This window comes from Elephantulus edwardii, unplaced genomic scaffold (assembly GCF_000299155.1).
Source record: "Elephantulus edwardii isolate Elephantulus edwardi_28Jun2011 unplaced genomic scaffold, EleEdw1.0 scaffold00100, whole genome shotgun sequence".
Classification (NCBI taxonomy): domain Eukaryota; kingdom Metazoa; phylum Chordata; class Mammalia; order Macroscelidea; family Macroscelididae; genus Elephantulus; species Elephantulus edwardii.
The window spans coordinates 6,627,965-6,628,994 of NW_006399850.1; positions in this window are offsets into that span (position 1 = coordinate 6,627,965).

The window sequence follows — 1,030 nt, forward strand, 5'->3', positions numbered from 1 at the left end:
TGTAATATTTGTCCTTTTGTGACTGGGATATTTCACTCAGCATAATGTTCTCCAGAGTCAACCATTTTGAATAATATTGCATGAGTTCCTTGTTACAAAACTAATTTTCATTACCCCAGACATTCTCCCACATTTCTGCACCTGCTTCTAATTTCAACACCAGTGTTATTTGTCTACTGGATCCAAAATCCATTGCACTAGATTACAGACCACACAGAACCATATTCATTATTATGGGGTTTATTAGGGAAGTCAAAAGGCTATTATTCAAATTGGCACCAGAACATGATCACTCAGTCAGGGCAGCTTCTGAACTGTGTTTTCAGGCCCCTCAGACTCTAATCTAATGTCTTTAGGCTATTGTTACAAAGTTTTCTTAGTCATTCCAAATATGGCATCTTCCCCAGTTCTCCTGCAATTTTAGGCAAAGGCCCCTGGTTCTAGTTCTAGAGGGTAGCAGTCCTATGTTGGTCCAGGTCTCTGCTTCTCTGCTGTGCTACTCTTCTCTAGGTCTCTTTGGTGTAAGGATCTCTGGGCCCCAAGGGCATGAACTGCACATTCTCTGCTGCTTCTTTGCTGGTGGTGGAGGCAGAGCATCATTAAGTGTCCTGCGATTCTCATTCTGCTCAGTGTTAGGCTTAGTTTATTATGATCCACACAGTTAAATGTCTTTGCATCCTCAATCAAACACAAACAGACACAATAGACTTCTGGTATTCTATGCTTTCAATCAGGATCTATCTGACATCAAGAATGTTTCTATGTTCAAGTGATTTATCTATTGCAAATACTTTTTTAAAAAACACAAAAGGCAACTTTACACATGGACCTCACCTGATGGACTACACAGGAATAAGATTGACTATATCTATGGAAAGAATTGTTGGAGAAGCTCACTGTCAGCAGTCAAAACCAGGAAAGGGGGGAGCTCTGGTGGTCTAGTGGCAAGAAGCTGCACTTCAATCCCAGAGGAACACGGTTCGAATCCACCAGATGCTCTGCCGGAGAAGGAGGCGCAATATCCTCCTGT